Source organism: Camelus ferus, chromosome 2, assembly GCF_009834535.1.
Source record: "Camelus ferus isolate YT-003-E chromosome 2, BCGSAC_Cfer_1.0, whole genome shotgun sequence".
Lineage (NCBI taxonomy): Eukaryota > Metazoa > Chordata > Mammalia > Artiodactyla > Camelidae > Camelus > Camelus ferus.
Genome location: NC_045697.1, coordinates 58,991,026 through 59,013,245, shown reverse-complemented (window position 1 = coordinate 59,013,245; position 22,220 = coordinate 58,991,026). Strand labels below are relative to the sequence as shown.

Below are 22,220 nucleotides of genomic sequence, written 5' to 3'. Positions count from 1 at the left end.
TTATATTTGCATGCTTTATCTCATATGAATATGAGGATTTAACTTTATTTGTTAGAAGAAAAGTAGAAAAAAAATAGAAAATATTTTTATTTTAACAGTTAGTGTTTCCTTTTATCCCTCCTAAATCCATACTTCAAAGTAAATTCTTTCTATTCAGTAACAATGGACTCTAAATTCAATACCAAGTAAGTTTAAAAAAAACAATATTTTAATTCAGTGATCTCAGTTTTTTTGTGTTATGTTACGTTTTTCGACCTGTTATCTGTGAAAAATACTGTTTCAGTTTTATAGACCTTACTTTTTTAAAGTTGTATTGATTGCTTAAGCAATGCTCATTACTTTTAAAATATCTGTGGATAAGTACTCTTCCTCCCCAAAAAAACCAATTAAAAAAAAATTCTAGTGGACATTATTTGGAAGGAATGATGTGAATTTTCCCCCACCTGGGGACATGATATATAAATAGCTTAAAATGTGGGTTTATGTGTTTTTCTTTTTATGTACATAATTTATGGAAATAAAATAGATGTACTTAAAAGTAAGGTAATCCAGAGAGGTGTGTAAAGTGTATACATATGTATACGCATACTTTAAACTTTATCAAGGGTGTTAACTTTTAATTGTAATACCAGCATAATTTGACTTTATTGATTGATGACCGGTTTGAATTGTGCGTGTGTAAGAAATCAGTTATATAGAACCTTGTTTGGGCAAGGTGTTCTTTGCACACAGAAAACTTTCTGAAAAATTGAGGCAAATATGCACCCAATTAAAGTGGCCAAACTCCAGATGTTTGGTAGTTTGAATTAAACCATTTCCAATGTTTCTAGGTAGCTTTTGGTTTTCCTCAGAACTTTAGGTGTTTGTGGTGGTGGTTTGTCTGTCAGTATGTCAGTGTGCTGTCTCCCCTGATTTCTATTTGAAAGAACTCTATAGAAAATAAAGAATAACTAAGTGTTAATTGAGGGCCTCTCCATGAGTCAAGTTCATTGAAGTTTAGTGCAGTGTGACTTTTTTCTTTTTTCAATGTATTTCCTGATTAAGGATTGTACATTAGATTGATCTGATTTCCAATTGGTGGAGTCTCAAATAAGGCACTGATTACTGTGGCATATAATGCACATCAATTTGAAGATCTCAGTACTCCAGATTTTCTGCTTGAAATCTTATACAAAATGAGAAGTAAAGCTTCATGCAATGAACTACAGGCAGTGTAAGAATGGGACAGAAAAAAAAAAAAAAAGAGGAGAAAGCAAAGTAGCAGCGCAGTGGAAATCTGGTATTTGATATGTAAGCTAATCCCTTTTAGTCCTGCAGCCAGATTTTTTTTTTCACTTCTGCAAAAAGCATTTCTTTCTTTCTTTCTGGTTTTTGATCCCACACCCTGCCCCCTGCACAGCTGGAACGTGCCCAACAGACTTTGGCAGAGGTCACTTCTCAGAAGCTTTTTAAACTTTAGTTAGAATACATTTATTGATTTTTTTTTTTTTTTAATGACCAGTGGAATGAGGATTTTTGGAAAAAGCTCATCTGAGATTCAGTGTCTGATTTGGCAATCCGAACTCTCTTAAACCTTTGAGAACACTTCATTAGACGCCAGGTCCTCATATTGAGTAAAACTCTGTGCGGATTCTGGCATATTGTATTTTCCTTGGGACTGATATCAGCTGACAATTTGGCCTCATAGACATGGGAGATGAAAATCATCTTTCTAGAACTGACAGTCAGAAACTCCTTAAGTATAAAATATCCAGGAATTATGTTTTAAAAAATTCATTTGTTAGCCTGCTGAAAATATCTGGTAGTATGAGTTGGCACAATAAATTGTTCTTAGGGAATTTTCCTTATGTGTAATTGTTTGAGATTAATCTGTTTTATTTGTCTTAATCATCCGTGAAAGGAGAGTACATTTTTGTGAACAGAAAACCTGATAATTAAGGATAGGATAATGTTTAAAGAAAAATATCTTTTCAGTGCATTTTAAGGTTTCTTATTTAAATTTCAAACATGAAATAAACACAAGATTTCCTACATCCATAATTCTGAGATAATTCCCATATGAATCAGCAAGTGTACTCCCTGAGTTATTCAGGATGATACTGTTCTAGCACCTGGATTTCAGGTTAGGTTCCGGTGTCTGTTTGGCTGGTGTCAAAGGAGAGGAGATGGATCGATGGTAGACTGTTTAAATAATACACATTGAAAGTTGATTATTATGCATTTTATTTCAAAATTACTTAGAGATCATTTAAATAGCAAATAATTCCATTACATTCAAAATAAATTAATTCATATGCAACTTTTCAAATATACATATGTATAAAGAAAAAGGTAACTATATCTTTTCTTTATGTAATCCATCTTAAAAAAAGAGGAAATACTATGAGTTTTAAAATGTATGTTCAAAGAAGCAGTAGCAATCAGTATCACTTGGTTGAGGTACATTTTAAAAATTAATTGTATATAATTTATGAATTGTAGTTTCCTATTTTAACAGGAATTCTGAGACCCCATTTTTCCTGACTCTTCTGTATTTAAAAAATACTTACTATTTAAAATTTGTAATATTGCTACTGAAGTTGAAACAAATGAACATTGATCTAAATAATCTTCATAAATAAAACTCCTTAAGTACTAAATTATTGTTATATTTTCATTACTTATAATGCAAACTGTTCAAATTATTTTAAACCATTCTGCCATAGACATGTAAACATGTTTTTTTTTAACAGTTAATACTATGTGTTGTAAGTAATAAGGTAGATTTCAGTGTGTTCCACCAGAGAATGTTTATTTTAAATTATAGAGTAGGCAAATTTTATTTTAAATGGAGGAAGCTAGATAACTCCTATTATCATAGAATTTGGAAACTACAATTAGGATGCAGGTATGTTATGTATCATTATAGTTAAAACATAGCCAGTTTTGAGGGTTAAAAACACAGGTTCAATTGGATGGTTGCTTTTTATATTGAAAAGTTGAGAGCTGTTTCTCAGGCAGAGAAAGAAAAGAATGTACATTGTTGAGGAAATAATCTTCCTGGAGGCTCACCAACTCTTCTTGGGGTTAGAGCCACAGGCTGCTGACTACTTGTAATGCAGAAGTGTTAAAGGAGAGCGGGAAGCCCTTCTGCCCCCAGTCATGAATCCATCCTGCCCACACAGAGTCTCCATTATGAACAGTCTTTTTCTAGGTATTGGTTCTAACCTTCAGTAGTCACGCCTGTTGTATATTTGACCATCTTTTCTCCCATCATAGGAAGCTTCTCATTTTCCTGAGAATGACAGAATGCTTGAACTCTTTCTGATGCTGAATTATTCACAGCGGGTTGCATTGTCTCCCTTTTGATAGGGCAGTACCTGTGTGGTTCCTTATGTAGGAACAAGGTAAAGCATGTGAGTCAGTCCCAGGCAAAACCTGAAGAAGGAGGTGCTTGTGGGTATGAAAGCTTTGGCTAGTTTTGTATACTTGGGGGAGAATAATGTTCTTGCTTGTTAGTATCTTTATCAAGGCCAAAGAATACAGCAGAGACAGACCCGTGAAGGAATTGCCTCTTAATTACAGTGCCTTAACCAAGATGAGAGGTTTGGTGTTACAGATGCTGTGAACCTCTGACTAATCAGGACATTACCATTTCTGTGGGGCAAAAAATATCTTTGTGTAAATGAATTACAAACTAAGTAAAAGGCCCATTCTTTGGTTTTGATTTTAATAAATAAATACTGTTCTCTCTGAGGGCGAGAACTTTGTGTGCGCTGTCCTAATCCTAGGTATTAACCACAGAGGCTGTGTATACAGTAGACACTAACTAAGGGTTCTTCCCTTCTCTTCCATTTGCCTACCCTACCCTATCGTATTCTGCTTTATCTTACCCTATCCTAGCCAATCCTATCCTCTGTTTGCAGGCAACCAAACTGACTGTTACCTTAATACATTTCTTCCCTTATCTTGCATTAATTATAACATTTTGATATTCATCTCAACAAAATTTAGCCGTTTATAAGTCAAAATGTTGGGTAATATATTGATTGAGTTTTGAGGATTATTCTCAGTTTTGGATTGTCTGCAATCCTTTTCCCCTAATAAACTATCATTTGTTCATTTGTGTATTATTTATATCTTTTGTAGGTCTGTTGGCTGTTCCAAAAAACATGTTATATTTTTTCCATGGGGAGAAAGATTATGAGTAATTTATTCTAATTTATTCGTGTTAAAAATGAAAATACTAAGGGCTGAAAAAGGCACAGAATTTTTGATAATGTAAAATTAATAGTTAGTGGGAGTGCTTTCATTTTAACATTGGTCTTCTGGTCAACATTACACATTTTTTCCTTTATTATTCCCTTCTTTTAGATAATTTTGCATTTAGTTTGCTCTTTTCTTACTTCCATGTAAGGTATAAGCTTTAGTTATTTGTGTGGGAACATACTTCTTTTCTAATACAGGTATTTAAAATAAGGAATTTCTTTTGAACACTACTTTAGCTGTGTTCTGTAAAATTTGTTTTTTTGTGCTTTAGTTTTCCTTTGGTTGAAAATATCTTAAAATTTCTCTTGTGATTTTTTTTTTCTTTGATGCATGGAATATTTAGAGAAAATTTTTAAAATTTGCAAATATTTAGGGATTTCCAAAATTTGTCTTTTTTATTTTTAGTGTAATTCTATTTTGGTTAGACAACTCATTTTATATGATTTCAGTCCTTTTAAATGTATTAAGATTTGTTTTATGACCTAAGAGTCTAGCTGGAGACAGGGGGAGAGATGAGAAGATTTCTAGGCAAAAATGCCACAGCATCCCCACTGCTCTTTCCAAAATAGAGTAGTTCTTCTGGTGTAAGTACTCAACTTGTTGTATGACTAGTCAATTTCCATAGTCCTGAAACAGTTGTTTTTGGCGATTTTGTCCAAATGGCGATTTTATTGATTTAAAAGTCTTCCCCAAGGTACTCTTCTTTATACAATGGCATGCATTCTTGGGGCCCCAAAACTACCACATGTGGAAAATATGGCACATTTAGAACTAAACTTGGTATTCCTGATTTAAAATGTACCAGGAGTTCAGAGATGTGTTTATGCTCAAAATGTTGAGGATAATTTCATGGGAAGATTAGCCCTTAGCATAATATTAACATGGTAGTCAAAGCATGCAGTTAGAGAAAGTGCAGTAAGTGAGCATTCTTGGATCAAGGGTTTACATTAACAGGCTACCTGAGGAGCCAGTCAGGAACCCAAGCTGGCTGATGGGAAATTCTGTTTAATGAAGTAGTGTCAAAGAGATGTTTATAATGGAAAAAAGGGTATTCATTCTACAGAGGATCTTGAAAGCCAGACTCTATGGAAAGCAATAGGGTGGTTTTTTAGATTACTCAGCAGAAAACCATCATGAGGAAAATGAGGTCTCAGATTACTCTCGCAACTGTTTGCAAGGTAGATTTAAGAGGAGATAGAATAGTGCTCAGGATATCAAGGTGCTATTGCAATATGGCAGGCTGGGGGCCAGTGGTGGCAACATGTAACAGCAGGTGGCCAAACTAAGAGTCAAATACTTTGGATTCTTGCCTTGGCCCCATCACTTGATAACCATGAAAATCTTTATGAGATGCAGCTTTCTAATCTGTAAAGTAGAAATAATTCCCCTTTGCTTGCTTCACATGGCTGTGATGGTTATGGTATTGGGAATAGAGCTGAAAAACACATCTGAATACTCTACAGAGAGAGTAATATGGTAGTATATAATGATGGTTATAAATAAGGAATTAGGGTAGAAAAGATCTGAGGATAACTCATATAGACTAGTAGATGGAGAGCCTGAAGGGGAGTAGTTGGAAATGGCTTGAACATCGTAAGTAAAGAGACAACATTTGAAGGGCTAGTTGAAGTTATGGAGGTGGAATTTCATAAATGCCATTAATGTATCTATAGAGCTTTGTCTCATAAATTCTTAACTTCCAAATAATTTGAAATGATAGATGTGAAGGCCATATACTTCATTTTACAGATAATTAATTGTGGGTACCCCATATTTGTTTAAGTCTAAAAGTGATTTAAGGACTAACACTCATAGGCAAATAAAACCCCACAAAAAAACCTTATAATGATTTCTTCGATTCACTGTATTTCAAAAAAAAATCTCAGTTCTCATTGATCTTTTAAAAATATCACTGTCATCTTAGGCTGCAGACCATCTATTAACTGACACCAGAATGATCCTTTAAAAATATGTTTGTACATAGCACATCTTCATTGCCTCATGATCCTTTCCTGGACAGTTCAGTAGGAGATATCGTCAAATACATTTGGAATTAAAGTCACACAGGCAAAGACAATAAAATGTCTTTTCATCTTAAGTCCAGACTAATTTTTACTGGGATTTCCTGGAATCTCATTTAAATATCAGAATGTGAAGTCACCTTCTAATAGTCATCAGTGTTAGGAAATTCTGAGGTGACTATTTCCTGAGAAATTCATATAAGGACGCTTATTTTCTGCCTTCCATTATAAACATCCGCTTAACATACATGAACAGTAATAATCAGTAAAAAACTATTTGAGAAACTCCAGGGTATAGGCTCTGAATTTGGACAACTTGTATTTGAATTCTGACTTTTCCACTTAGTGTCTCAGAGTATTTATTTATAAAATAAAGATAAAGTTCATACCAACCTCAGAAGACTTTTGTAAAGGTTAGGTGAGAATATAAATTAAGTGTTTAAGTTCTTTAATTTTTTTAATTTAAATGAGGATATAAATTGTTCAAAATTGTGTTTAAATTTTTCAAATATTTTTAATAAATCTTAAAAATATTAAGTCAGGCTTTCTCTTTTTCTTTCTCTCTTTTCCTCATTCATTTCTTATTCCCCATTGAGAATGTAAGTGTAAATTCTATAAGTGATGTTTTTTTCTGTTCAGTTCACTCCTGAATCCACAGTACCTAGGACAGTGCTTGGACAACTGAGTAAACTTGTAACTCTTAAGTGAGGGAAGGAAGGTAGGAAAGAAGGGAGTTACTCTACTTTTTTAACATGCTATCTCAGGATTAGAAAGTTTACCTTGAACATTCATCTTTATCATGTTTTTTTTTTTAACTAGAGAATCAAACCTTAATGTTAAAATATTTTCCATTTTTGATGTCTTATATATGTGTTTGTTTTCATTTTATCTAAAGCATGGTTTAATTTAACTTTTAATTAACGCAATCTAGCGTTCACACCCAAAGTATTTCCATCTAGTTTTCAAAAGCTAGAGTGAATTGCAATAATTTTGAGTGTTTTCTGGGTAACTTTTGAACAGTGATGAAAACATAAACACGCCAAATTTTTATATCCTCCACGAGTGCTTTTCTTCAAAGTAGTCACATCGCTCAAAAATAATTCTAGTAGCTCATTTTAAAAAGCCTTTTTAGACAGGGTTCCTAATTAGAAAAGAAACTCAGGCTTATTATTTCATAGTGATAGAACAATATCATTTGATATGATACCTTTCCTTGCCTTCTATTTGCTTTTCTGTTCCTCTTACCTGTCCACACCTCTTTCCCTTTCCTGTATTTTACCTTAGATCAGGACTTCTTCCTCTTGGGAGGCTCCATGACCCTATGTGTGCTTGTTTTCCTCCGAGCTATCTACTAACTCTTAAGTGCCTTAAGTGGCTGTAATTGAATAAAGTACTGAGATGTTGAATAGAGAAACTAAACTGAAGAACCTCTGTTCTCCTGTATAAATAGAAAAAGAACCCATAAAGAATGTTATGTGAACAAAATCAGAGATACATATAATGGTGCATTTTTGTTCTTGGTCTCAATTTATGTGAGGCCAATACAAACAGTTTCCAATAAATAAATTTAAGTTCTTAACTAAAAAAAAAAAGTAATGTTTTGTTCACCCAGGCAGCATTTTTGAGGCCATATGAGGTGCTTAGTTCTTTAGGGAGGGGTAGTTTAAATTGAAAAAGTGGTCCCAGTTCCTGTTCTCAAGCAATCCACATTACAGTGTACGGTTCAGCAAAATAGAAGAATACACAAAGAGCTGCGGGAGCATCAGGGAAGGTATGACTGGTTCCTTCTGTGATGGAGTGGGTCTGGTGCAATCAGGGAGAACTTTGTGGAGTAAGTCTTGCTTGGATCTCAGAACTTCCTAATGCGAGGAAATAAAGAAAGATCTAAAGGGTGAGGATGTTTGCAGGAGGACCTGTTCTGTCATTGTTCATGCTTGTTCAGATATGTAGAATATTGCAAAAGAGGATATGCTTTGTCTTCAAAAATCAGGAGAAAATACTTTATGTAACGAGCCAGTAGTTCTTAAAGGAACATATTTGATTTGTTGAAAGTATGGTTCTGCAGAAAAACTCAAGAGGTTGATTGAAAAATAGCTTTTAGTTTCCTGTTCAAGGAGTCAAATGTGCCATTCAAACGTGGACTTAGATTGCTCTTGTGGTACAAAACCTCAATAATTGGCCAGATATGGGTAGTCAAATCTCACAAAAAAAATAGTGATTTCCATTGCTTTAATATTTTAAAATTCTCAAACAAAATGTAATGCTTTTATCAGTGAATAGTTTTTCACTAGTTTGCTCACATAAATATCTGATGGTAATCAATAGTGATTCTGTAAAGGAGAATTCAATTTTAATTTTATGCTAATGACTTTCTGCCTGTATTTAATCCCTTATCCCATTTGGGGACAAGAGTCTAGAATAGATAGTAGACACTTGTCATTGTTTCGGCACATATATGATTATTTAACCATCTGCTAGTAGCATAATAATATGAATAGCATAATAAATACTAAGTATCGTATTAGTTAAAACAAGTGGTGTTTGTATAAAGCCCTTAAATAGACTCACTACAAAGTTCAAAAATTGATGTGGGCAATTGCAGAACACTTAGAAAACACTGAAATTCCAAACAAAATACTTTGAAATGCTACTCCTTTTTGAAATTTATTTTTATATATTTATTTTTTTAACATTACTCCTTTATTGTAAAATGTCTGGCATATTAATACTAGTTTAATCATAACAGACATAGAAAATATTATGGCAATTTAAAGAAAATGAAGACAAAAAACCTTATAAATTTACCATTTAAATAAACTGTTATCTTTTATTTTTTCTTAATGTTTCTAAAATATGAATTTGTTTAAATTATTGTAATCACAGTCTCAGTATTTATACATAAATACACAGAGCATGCATATTTTTTATGTTTGTGTTTGTGTATGTGTGTATGTATGTATATATAATATATAATAAAGTAGCAAGATGTACTAAGGTATTTCTCATTTTTTCCCCATAGCAGTTCTTGTGATAAAACTGATTAAACACATCCCAGAATCTTAGCTAGAAGTGCCTGTTACAGGAAACTCGAAAATTTCTTGGAAATCTCAGAATTTATTTTAAAAACTTGTATGTTCTTTTAATTGGGAAAACATTTAAATTTCATACCTACCAAATTCATAAACTTTTCCCAGTGAACATTATAGTAAATTAGATGATATAAGAAGATGTGTCAGGTGGATTGAATTTTGTTTTCATAGGTCATTCTGCTGCTATGCCCTAAGCATTGTGGGAAAAAATGTACTTGACAAACAAAAGAAATTCATAAGTTACTCAAATAGTCTTACAGCTATAATCTTAAAGTATGTGTTTTTCTCATCTAATTAAATTTTTTTTTTTTACAGAAATGCTTAAATGTTCAGTAAATTGGAGGAAAAAAACATGGATTTTTAGCAACTGAAGAGAAAATTAAGGTAATTATTAGTTTATTGCTGCCAGTCATGATTGTTAGTAACTTAAAAGTATATTTAATATATTTATATTCAAGTTAGTGTATGCTTTTATGAGTATAATATTGAAAATTCAGCATATTGTTTAATCAGTTACTAAAATGTAATTTTACATATTTTTAGAAATAACATTTCTTTTGAACTAATATGTAAAAATATTTCAAAGTATTTGCTATTGTAAGGAAATATACCGTATCTATAAAATGAATGGGCTACTAAAGATAAATAATTTTAGTAGGATTATACCCCTTTCAAAAGGCAGTTTCTATCTTACTGTCTTAACTGTCTAATTATAGAATAACTATTCAGATTTTTAAAAATTAGTACATGTATACCAAGAAAATTAGTTAAATCATTCTTATTTAGTTCATTCTTTTGCTCTCAATTACATATCCATTATGGTGAATATGAATATTAGGAAATAAAATTATGCATTTTATAGACCAAGCAAATTCTTTTCAAAAGTAATGTTTTTATTTCAACATAAAAGACTTAAAGGAATATAATGTTAGGCCAGTACATGTATTTGCATCTTCTTCAGCAAATCACTTAATAGTAAGACAGGTCTTTATATTAGTCAGTCAGAAGTAAAATTAGAATTTTCTTTCTTCTGGAATTTACTGAAGTTAATTTCTGCAAGGGGACTTTGTAATGTCTAGAATGTAAATTATTGTAGATATTCAGCTTGAAATTAGAAATATCAACTTTCTTATTATTTTCCTTCATATTAAAATAATTCATGTTTATTTGATTTTGAATTATTGCTGTAATTTATATGCATTAAATTTTTTATAAATCTATATTCAACTATTCTGTATTTTTCTTTAACTCTAAGAGTACTGAGTGATTTAAGACTACCAAAACACTGCATTCTCACTATTGTAGGTACGAAATTTTCCAATCGATACTCCTTCTTTTTGAGATTTTTGCCTTAATTTCTTTGTCACAGCTTAGTTCTACACATTCATTCATTTATGCAGGAAAATAATATGATTTCTCTCTTCCAGAGTAGATATGATTGAATCTACTTTATTTGTATTTAATAGCTTATCCACACATTGACATAAGTTTTGCAGACATTCTTTTATTACTTGAGTGAAATGAATTTTTTGGTACTTAGTGCTATAAATACATTCAATTAACAAAAACTGGTTGGTTCAATCTTTTTTTTTTTTTTCCTTTAAATTAAGCCAAGTAAAACTTAGATGTGCCTGCTCAGGAGAAATTGAATTCTGGTGGGAAAGATATGAAACTCTATAGAAATTATTATATGCACTTTAAAAGAGTCTATGACAAGCTACTAAGGAAACAGTGGTGGGAGAAGTTCCCTTTTGTTGGAGGCTCTTGAAACCTTCATGGAGGCTGTGGAATTCACTGAGGGGGTTGCTCAGGCCAGGAGGGTGAGGTCATTCATTCCAGGGCAATATAATAACTTGTGAAAGGGCACATCAAGGAACAGGGGATGGCCATTGATGGATTGATAGTTCCGTTGTGACTGATGGATTACACAGGTGGTGGAACAATGTCAAGAGATGAGTCTGGAAAAGTAGATTTGGAGCAGTAGTATGTCATGTTTGCCAGATGAAAGCTTTATTTTCCAGCCTAGCTGTCTCTAGAGTGTTAAGGGTATCCCGAGTCTTGTGAGAAGAAATGTTCAGAACCTTTCCTGATAATTTTTTCATGAAAAAGTATAAGAAAAACGAAGAGCTTATAATATTCAATATAGTGAATACAACTGGACCCCCAAGTGTGAAGTTTAATTATAAGCATTTTTACAGTGTTAAATGATAGGCAGTGTTGGTGTCATAGTTTTTAAGTGAGATACAATTCATAAACCATAAATTCACCCTTTTAAAGTTTTTAGTATAGTCACAACGTTCTATAGCCATCACCACTATCTAATCTAGAACATTTTTATCATTCCTACATACAACCCCACATCCATGAGCAGTTGCTCTAAGTTTCTCCCTCATTCTGATGATTTACCATATACATGGAATCATACGGTATTTTTTTTGTATCTGCCCTTTTCATTTAATATAATGTTTTCAAGTTTTACTCTTGTTGTGTGAATTAGAACTTCATTCTTTTATGCATGAATAACAGTATGTTATATGGATAAATCACATTTTGCTCATCCATTCACTAGTTGATAGACATTGGAATTTTTACACTCTCTGGCTATTAATGAATAATGCTGCTATGGTCATTTATATACAAGTTTTTGTATAGGCATATGTATTCATTTCTCTTGGATACATACCTAAAGTGGAATTGCTGGCTTTTATGAGAACTGTGTGTTTTACCTTTTGAGAAACTTCCAAATTGCTTTCCAAAGTTGCTGTACCATTTTACATTCCCATCAGAAATGTATGAGTGTTTTAATTGTGTCATGTCCTTGCCAAAAGTTATTATTGTCATTTTGATTATAGCCATCCAAATGGATGTCAAGTGGTATCTCATTGGATTTTGATGGCAGTGTTTGTTTTTAAGAATATTTTAGTGTACTAATGTTACATGTGTTTGGATAAGTGCATTAAGTGGAATTACTGTCAATTTTAACTTTCCTGGTTCTCATATTTGGACAATATATTTTATGAAGTGTTAAATAAAATTTACAAAATGAAGATTATTTGATTGATACAAGCATAAGTCAATAAAAAATGATAGAGCTGGCATTTCTTCTATCCCTGTTAGAGAATATTTTCGGACTCATTATATAATTAAACAGTGCTAATCTCAGATTTAATAAGGATAGCAAAAACTTAAAACTACTGAAATGATTATGAAATAGGGATTGATCTCTTATATCATAAGTGATTAAACTCATCCTGAGAGCATATTTATCTTGAGGTATAATTTAATGATAGTGCATAGCATCATTAGTAGCAAGAATTTTAATAACTTAACATCTGGAACACAAATGCATATACCTCTTTAGGTTTTTCAGCAAAGTTTAAAGTCATACTGAATCTAGTCATCTACAAATTTCCGCTAAATTTATGATAAATGTTTATAAGCCTTATTTGAAATTTCCTGCAGGGAAAGAATGAAATCATTGGAGAAACCCTAGTTCTTCCTGCTGTGGTAAAAAAGGTCGAAATCACACAAGATAAATTATATGGCAGCAAGTAATATTGTATTACTCCATTAGCAAGTACAACGGTACTTCGTTGGAAGATGACATTAAACACATTACTTTAACCAGAAAAAAAGTATTAGAACAAATTATACACTATGATGGATTCACTTTACCTTTGGACAAAAATGTATGCATTTCCAGCATGCATCAGTTTATGCTATTTGCTGGATTATTTTTTTAAATCAGGTTTATTGATATATAATTTATGTATAGTGAAGTCACTTTTTAATGTATAATTCTGTTTTGACACATAAAGTCGTGTGAGGGTATCATCAAAATCAAGATAGAGACCATATCCTTCACCCTCAGAAGTTCTCTTGTGCAGTTTTGTAGTCATTCCCTTCCACCTCCATCAGCCCTGGGAACCTCTAGATTTTTCTTTAACAATAAAATATCCCCCAAAATAAATAAAACAAACACTTGAGAGGAAGAAGCAGATTAGAGAGGTCAAGTTTTGAAGACAAATTCTCTGTATGATCTTCTAAGTGTAACTTATGTAGACTGAAATAAAATCACACGAAGTGAAAGTTGTGGGTTAAGTTTTACTTGGGGCAAAATGAGGACTATAGCCCAGGAGACAGCATCTCAGATAGGCCTGGGGAACTGCTCTGAAGTGTTGGGGGGAGCTCAGTATATACGTGATTTTAGTGAAGGGGATACATGCAGTCAAGCACACATTTAGACAGAGTCTTGCTGCTGGTCACGAGGAGCAGATGTCACTGTTAATGCTTTTAGTGCTTTTCTAGATACGAGGAGATGCAAGAATTTGGGATCATAAAATCTTCCCCTGAAAATATCTAACTATCTGAAGGCCTGTTCAGCCAGTTTTCCCAGAGCATAGAGGGCCTCATTTCCTGATCTCCACCCTGAACTCCTTTCAGGGAGTGTTGGAGGTCAGTGGCTGCAGTGGCTTGTGATTTAATCCAAGATGAGGTAGGTGGCAAGTGCCAGCATGATCCAATCCTTATAGAGGCAGATGGCAAGTGTCAATTTCTAGTTGGCACTTATACTCTCTGCTTCATTTTCCTTCCTAGAAATAAGGGGTTTAACAAAATGCTCTACCATGTGTCATTTAGTATACAGCTAGATTTATCTAAGCACTTATAAACACTTAGTGTTTTTACAGTAAATTATAGTTTCTTGAACTTTGAAAAAAAGATATATTGGAGAAGATATATTTTCCACTGTAAATGACCTCTTAGAATAGATTCAACCACAAAGCATGAAATCAAAATTTTCAAAATAATAAAGCCAATTCAGAAACATCATGCTCACACAAGTTTTGGTTAATGGCTCCATTCTTCGAATTCCTTAGGCACAAATGCTTGGAGTGAATCTTGACTTTTCTTTCACATCCTTTGCACATTTGTCAGCACAATCTCTCTGACTACTGAGCACCTCCTTGTCTCCTCCCTCGGTCCAAATCACAGTCCCCTCTTGGCTGGACCGTTACAAGTCTCCTTTTTTCCTGCTCCACTGTTTTCACTGTGCAGCACTCAGAGCTCTGTTCTATCTTCAGCCTCCTGCACACTCCAGCTGCCCTGGCTTCATTGCCATTTGCTGAACACAGGAGGCCTCTCTCCACTGGAACCTTAGCCGGTGGTCCTTCCACCAATCACACTCTCCCTAGTTACTCCCATGGCTTATATCCTAGCCTTCAAATATCCTCTTCGCATGGTAGCCTTCCTTGAACAACCTGCTTGAAACTGAACTGCCTACGGGCACCCTCTTTCCTCCTCTCCTGCTTTATTTTTCTCTGGATCACATAATACCACATTATATACAATTCTGTTTATTGTCTCATTCCATCAGTTAATATATTCTAATTTTTTTCTCTTTAAAGCCTCCTTTTAATTTCTAATTTTATGTGTCTTTTTTATTGTACCACTGGTCCTGTGTATGGATTTGGACATTAGAAAGTTACTCTGGAGGCAGACAGTGTGGATGACTGTGTGACCAGAGGCAGGAGGATTATGTGGAAAATATTTACAATAACTCAGGTGAGGTATAATAAAGGTCTGGTTTAAAGCAACAACACTGGGGATTGAGTGTTAGTAACACATTTGAGACAGCGTTTAAAAGGTAAAATTGACACGTCTTAGTGACTGATTGTATTTGAATAGTGAGAGTTGAAGTCACAGTGGCACAAGTCTCAGGCTTGAAACTGGCAACCCCTTGGGTGGTGGCACCATGCACTGAGCCCTGGGTAGTTGGGGAGCAAGGGTTATTTGTGTTGTGTTTTTATATGGAATGATAATTAATGTTTTTACAGAAATAATAAGGATTTTTTTTTGCAGAAATAACATCCAAAATTGGGTGTTAATTTTTATCTCTATGTAGGAATGATCAGTACAAATACAACACCTTAAACTGAAGGTCATTAATTGTCTCACTTCTTTACCCATTTGTTTATAGAAATTAAGAAAAAATATTTTGGTTTTGTTCCGAATTATTTTTTCTAATTAATTTCAAAACCACAGTCAGAAAGTGTGGGATGTAAAAACTGGCCAGAGGCAGAGTAAAAAGCACATTCATTATTCAGACAGTCATCCCTGCTTATTCCATTCTTGGAGATACAGTGGCTGTCAGAATCTGTCAGCTGTATAGTTAGTGCCCTTCGGAATTTACATGCATAAATGGTGACCTTTGCAAATTTGCATAAAGATAAGTCTGGCATTTGAATTGATAGCTGCCAGTCAGTTTTGCAAAGCAAAAGTTGTCAGCCACGATTTAAACCACAGAATGGGCTGTGAAACAGGAATAGCAAGTAGAGAATATACAAAACAACAGTAATACTTACTTCACCAAAACAAAAATGCAGCCTACTTTAATAGATTTGTACAATGGCTAAAAAAGTTATAACCAATTACTGAATATCCTTGGATCAGTATTTTTTTTTTTTTTTGGTATATAGCTTTTCTCTCATTTTTGGTTAAACTTTTTGTGTGTAAAAATATCAAAAATTTAAAATTTAGTCATTTAAATATTTATTAGATTTTATATTATAAAATCAATGTATACTCGCTCATTATAGAAAATTTAGAAATATTACAGAGTTAGAATATTAATATTATTCATAACCCTACACACAGAGAAAGCCATGGTTAATGTTTCAGTGTAAATTCTTAGTTATCTGTTTAAATAAATAAATACACATAAATATTCATAGCTTCATATATGGGCATATTCTTACTAACATTGTACTGTTTTTTACTTATCGTAAATACTACTGAGATCAATATATATTTTGGCACATAAGCGATTATTTCCTTGAATAGATTTTTAGTGGTGGAATTATTGGGTTTCAGTTTATGACTGTAAAGCTTTTAATATACGTTGTTAAAATGTCCTTCCAAAAGGTTTCACTTTCATAAGCTGTCAAATTTACCTGAACACTCACATTCTTCTTCTAATCATTTTCTCATGTTATATTTTAAATGTTTGATGAAAGCTTGCCATGTAGGGAGTGTTGTATTGAAATATATGTAAGGCAGAAAATCATTTTCAATTAAAATATCTTTTTCTTTGATTATTGTTACCAATTTCAATTACTGTGTGTAGTAGCATGTCATGACCATTTACCTCACCCATCACCCTAACTTCAGAACAGTGCTGAGTAACTAAAACTAAAGTAAAAAAAAAAATTTTTTTAAATCTTCGAGCATTCAAAATAATTATACATAAATTGTTCAAAAGGACAGACACTATCAGAGGAAAAGTTTACCCTTCATCACCTGTCATTTTTTGCAGTACATCCCTGCCTATTTTAAACACCAATGTCTCTTCCTGCTTTGTCAGACAAGATAGTGACCACTGTAATATTGGAAAGCAACCAGACCTCCTTTAGTTTCTCCCATCTTGAAAATACCTGAACATGTTTCTTAACTCAGTACATTAAACGTAAAACAAAAAGATGAGTTGAGAATAAACTGTGAATGGATATGCAGTGTTTTCCTGACATAATAATAATAATTTGGACATATTATGGAAAGTATGCTACCCAAGTCAAACCTCTAAGATGATTGGATATTCACTTTCCATTATTTCTTATTTTTATGGATAAACCTGAACTAGCAGTGCCCTGGACAGAATCCTGTGTCCTGATCCTTGTTCTTGACCAGATCTTCTTTACCTTAAACTATCCAGTGCTCCTCTAATTTACAGCACTGAAAATACTATGACGGTTCAAAAAAGACTGCTCCTTTCTGCCAGAATCAAGGATGATCTGTTGAATATAGAGAGATCTGCTGCAGACCATAAATATTCATAGATTGAGGTTTGTGCCATAGCTGAAAACTAAAAATAGTTCATTATTGACTATTGATTTTATTTGTTTTTTGCAGGAGAGTGATTGGTTATACTTTTTTAATTGAGTATACACATTTAAAATTTTAAAATGTTTAAAATTACCCATTGTAAACACTTGAGGAATTTTATCAAATGTATATACCCATGCAACCATGACTTTTATTTTTCAGTCTGTATATCTGTCTGTATATCTGACTGTCTATCTATGCTTACAGCATTTGTTTTGTTTTTGGTATGCAACTCTGAGATTTAAGACTTGTATAGAATTGTGTTTTTATCACTACATGTAGGATACAAAAAGATTTTATCATCTAAAAATTCCCTCATGCTGCCCTTTGGTAGTCATTTTCTGCTTGTGTCCCTAACCCCTAGCAACCACTATTCTGTTCTGCATTTCTGTATTTTAAGATTTTTTTAGAGTATCATATAAATGAATTGTACAATAAGTAGCCTTTTGAAACTGACTCCTTTTACTCATTATAATGAGGATTATGAGATTCATCTTTGAGTATATCAGTAATTCACTCATTCTTTGTTATTGGGCAATATCCCATTGTATGGATGACTCACAGTCATTTATCCATCCAGTTGTTGAAGACATTTGGGTTGTTTCTAATTGTCAGTCAAAATAAAGTTGTTTTAAACATTCTTATGCAGGGTATGTGTATTTGCGCACGCGCGTGTGTGTGTGTGTGTGTGTGTGTGTGTGTGTGTGTGTGTGTGTTTATTTAAATAAATTTTTATTTCTCCAGAGTAAATACCTGAGAGTTGGGTTTCTGGGTCATGGTAAATGTATATATTATTTTTTTTATTGTCTCTTTTATATTTCTAGCTGTATTTCCTGTTTCTATCTTATTTATATTTTAAGTGACATTGTTACTGTATAAATTTATGTTGTACAAAAAGTTTAATTCTTCAAGTGCTAGGTTAAGGTGTTAATTTTTTAACACTTTCTTAACTATGACAGGAACTGCTTTTATTAGTCTCTGAATTTAAGTAGAAAAAAATTACATCATCCAAGTGGAAAATGCTGCTCTCACGAATTTTCCTTCTGAGATATTTTTTGCTTATCTTTGAAAGTGTGCCTTATTTCCTTTAGTAAATGATTCCCAAACAACTAACCACAGGAACCACAGCCTAACTGTTTCTGCATTGAATACGGTATTAACTGTTTTATCTAACTAAAGCACTTTTTACATAGAAAAGACCTTTATTGAGGAAAATCGTTTATAGTATGTTCTAACAGATTGGATCATCTAGCATTCAAGACCAGCAGATTAAAATCAGCAAATTATAAGAGTAGAAATACTAAAAACTAAATACGGATCTTACATTTCATATTAAGACTGGGGCCCAAATGAACATGGAAAGGCATCATAAAAAATTTAGTAAGTATAGCAGTCTGGATCTGTTTTATGTCAGAGCGAAGTTTCCTTATGTGTCTAAGAGCTTTTGAATTACACATATTTTACAAATGGGGTTCTGATTAGGAACAACTCTAGATCAGGTTACCTTCCCTCTAGGCCTGGCCTTGCTGTTAACTTGCTGTGAGATTTAGGGCACATCATATAATCTCTCTGGATTGTAGTATTCTCATTTGTCCAATTAGTGAGGATAGTACTAGATTATCCATAAAGGGCCTTCTTACTCTTAAAAAAAATAAGATGCTGCAATTCTGTCGTGATCTTGGGTCACTGAGAAGAAAAAGGCAGTTTGCATGTATTTAATATACTTTGTCAGAAGGCAAGGATATATACAATACATTTTAAAAGACTTAAAAAATATATATAACTTTGAAAAACAGTTTTGGTCTTTGGAAGAAATCCACTAAATTTTCAGAAAACTTGACTATTATGGGATCATTAATTACTCTGCTATTTTTCAAAATTTTAATAATTAAAAGAATTCTTAGATTTTGTTTCATATTAAGTATTTATATGAGTAGAGTAAGTATAAATTCATATCCCCATTTTTAGTATTATGTGTCTTTACTGAAAATTATATTTTTAATTTTTTCAGAATTCCTGATATCAATTAAAATGTGTTGGATGAACTTCTCACCTTAATTCTGAAACAAAGGGTTATAATAAACTCTCAATTTTTTTCAGAGTAAATATGATTTTTCTAAATAATTTTAATTATGAGAATAATCATAATCGTGAGAAGAGGCTTTGAAAGTATCATCTTTGGTTACATTGGCTTAATGCAGAATAACTATTTCTCCGTTAGTAACACATTTCAAATGCTAAAGAATGTCATCATAAATCTTGACTAAAGATTGAAACAATTTTAATTTATTTTTTAAAAATTATGTATTTAATACCTATTATATTAGTTTCTGGTGCACAAAAGACCGCTGTTATGTTCTGGAGTGATGGTGCCCTGACCTCCAGAAAATCACAGGTCTAGTTGGGGACACAGAAACATGTAAAACTAGCTATGTTATAATGTGCTAAATACTATAAAAGAAACATTAGAAGAATGGAGTAATTAATTCTAAATAAAAAGCCTTAGGCAAGCTGTGCAGAATTGGTGGTATATGAAAAGGATTTTAATACTGGAGAACAGAGAATGGATATTCTAAGAGAATGGATATTCTGAGTATTCATTAGTGAATATCCTGTTCTGGGGGCATATAATTTCCCTGGGTGATAGAGTTTTAGGTAAAGGTGCTTGAGGAAATTTAAGAACATTAAAAGTCCCTTTTAATATTGTTATGTATTTCGGATAAATCCAGTTGTACAGGTATTACTGCGATGTTTAAAGAACAGCATTTCTTGAAAGTGTGAGAGTTGCATTAAAGGTAGGAAATAACTATCAGATAAAAATCACGAAATAGCCAGAACCGATTCTGTATACTTTTTGCAAAAACCAGTACTCTTGAGCACTGATGAAATTTCAAATGCTGAACTCCCTCTGCTGAATTTTTACATAAACCTTTTAAATATATATCTTTAGAACTTATTTAGCTCAGGAGGACTATGGTTTTTTCTTCTTTAAAACATAAATTTTACACTCAAAGTTTCTTTTATAACTTTCTAATCAATCTAGTATACATTATATGCATTTTTTCTTGAGTCCTAAGATGTGTCTGTGGAAGTGAATTTTATTGCTTTAGAGAAAAAATGAAATAAAGAAATTGGATTTCTGGGTTTGGCTTAGTGCTGCCTTCAATGTTCTGAGAACAATAATGCAATTAGCTAAAATGTTTATCCACAAAATTTAATTCCTGGGGAGTAGCTTCTCAAATTGCTTCTTACAAGTGTAATGGAAGCAAGCAGTTGTTTGCTGGCTTTGTTGCCAAAAATTGTAAATGGCTAGATTTTTGTAAAACTTGGTGGTAATGCATATATAATCATGTAAACTCTCCATTGTCAGTTTGAAAGAGAAAACTGAATTTTGTAGATAAACACTTTTCGTTATATTGTATCTCTGTTCTCAGCCATGAGTGAAGAAATCTTTGATGTTATTAATTACTCCACAAATGAAGTTTTTAATAGACTTCTTTTTCATTTCAATTTAGTTTCATCCTTGATTAAATATATTGAATTAGCAAAATTTTTGGATTATCATTTTTATGGATATCTAGTGATAAGCAGTTGAAAATGGAAGTTTGATATTTATCCTGGGCATATGTAAATATCCAAAGAAAGTGAATGCTTCTTATCATTACACCTGTATCAGGAAACACTGTAGCAATAATTCCCTCTGATAGTACCTTTAAAAAGCATTGCTAATAGGAAAAGAACAACGTGTATTAGAAAACTTTTGCTGTAAATATAGCTTCTGAAAAGTTATCCCTGAGCAAAAGGCTATGCAGATTATTTCTAACAACTTTGCCTTACTGTACTGTTATTTCAGGTGCTTTCTATCTCAACTGAACTGTTTCCAAGCTGCAGTTAAAACATACCATTAGGTTAATCCTATACAATAAATATAATAAAAATATGAGGGTTATAATAGGTTATTAAATCCACTAAGCAAAATATCACAACAAATTAAAGCTTTCATTTAAAAAATAGTCAATTGCAGCCCATTTGTTATAGATAAGTTGTATGATAAGATAGCTAAAAATATTTGAACTGGCATGGACTTCAATATAATGCTAAGAAATAGATTTAATATAAAACAGTTTGCAAAACATTGATACTGGTATGGAGGTGGGTAGCTCAACTGTTATTTTAGAAAGAGTAACACTAATTGCCTTTTTATCCCATCTTCTGATGGGGCATCTTGTGCTATTAACAGACAAACAAGGAATAATGAGCTAATGGAGTCTCCACCAAACTATTCACCATCAGTTGAAGACCAAATCTGAATTGAGATCATTTCCAAATTGCATTTACTGTAGTCAATGTTAGCTAAAGAGAGAAAGGATTTATTGTGAAGTGCTACTTACATTATGCCTTTCACTCAGATGCCTGACACATTTCCTGTAGGTTTTGAGATCCAGTGACAAAGTTCTTTTAACTTTAGCTATAGCAGAAAGTAAACTTCTAACAAAGTTTAAATTAATGAAATAACATTAGATTTGTTCCTCATTATGTATATTCATCTTTAATATATTTAGAATGCAAACTCAATTATAATGCTGGCCCATTCTGCCATTAGTGATAATAAAGTCTTTAAAGTAAAAAAAAAAAAAAAAAAAAAGCATTTTTTACTCTCTTTGATAGTGCCATGGATACTTTTAAACTTAAAAGAATGCACGTATATCAAGTTACATGACAGTATTTTTATTATGTTACTCTGGAAGGAGAGATTCTTATTTTGACTTAGACTGGAAATTTGCTATTGCCATCTTGACTCATTTGAACTGAGTTCTTGAGTATTTTATTATTTGAAGGATTTTAATTTCTGATAAGATACTGTATAGTAAAAATACGAATGAAGAGTAACCAACATTCTTTTGGCTTTCCCAGCCACTGCCTTTTTCTGTCACATCAAAGTTTAACTCATCCAGGAGGAAAATCTTTATTGTTATATTGATGT

General features: G+C 32.6%; 1 long non-coding RNA gene across 1 annotated transcript; it reads left to right on the top strand.

The window, feature by feature from the left end:
• Positions 1 to 879: 879 nt before the first annotated feature.
• LOC116657432 lies at positions 880 to 13,651 on the top strand. Its single transcript, XR_004312505.1, has 3 exons — positions 880 to 890; positions 8,692 to 8,694; positions 13,552 to 13,651. It is a non-coding gene; the product is annotated as an uncharacterized LOC116657432 (long non-coding RNA).
• Positions 13,652 to 22,220: the final 8,569 nt, after the last annotated feature.